Below are 710 nucleotides of genomic sequence, written 5' to 3' on the forward strand. Positions count from 1 at the left end.
GAGGTTTGACAAGGATGTGAGGAGCAGGACCAGGACGGGACTGAGGGATGGGTGGCTTTCTTTTAAGTCCTGGAAAATCATCAACAGAAGAAACAAGCACACTGCGATAATCTCGCGGCTTGGTTAACTGCACAACAGTTTTTGTACCTTTGAAAGTCTTATTGATGATAGGAGAAGGTTTGGGAGAAGGAGATGCATACCTTGGCCTTACCTCTGGGTTCTGGACTGTGGAATGATGAGATTTCAGCTTTACAACTGGTCTAGCACTTGCAGCTAAGGATCCAACGCGAGAATCTTCAGTTTTGGACAAGTCCGAGCCGTCTCTGGAAGGAGTGTCGATCGATGCAACAGCTGCATCGATCGATGCAAGTCTCTGAACTCGTGTTTCTTCAACGCTTCTGCAACTAATCTCAGCAATCTGTGTTTCCATCACAAAAACGTCATCTACCAGCGACTTATCATGCATTAGAACCTCATCATGGTCTCTAGTACTGATTAGATGATCCCCACTCCAATCTTCAAGCTTAACAGCTTGCTTGCTCACTTTCTCAATAGTCTCCAACTCCTCGACATACCCAGCAGTACTGTCTACATGAAGCTCAATGATCAGATTGTCATCAGAAACAACCTCCACAGAAAATGTCTGACCATCAATAGTTGGAACCCTTCTCAACTTGTCCATCTCAAAGTTCATAACCAAATCTTCTACA

Source organism: Camelina sativa, chromosome 15 (assembly GCF_000633955.1).
Source record: "Camelina sativa cultivar DH55 chromosome 15, Cs, whole genome shotgun sequence".
NCBI lineage: Eukaryota > Viridiplantae > Streptophyta > Magnoliopsida > Brassicales > Brassicaceae > Camelina > Camelina sativa.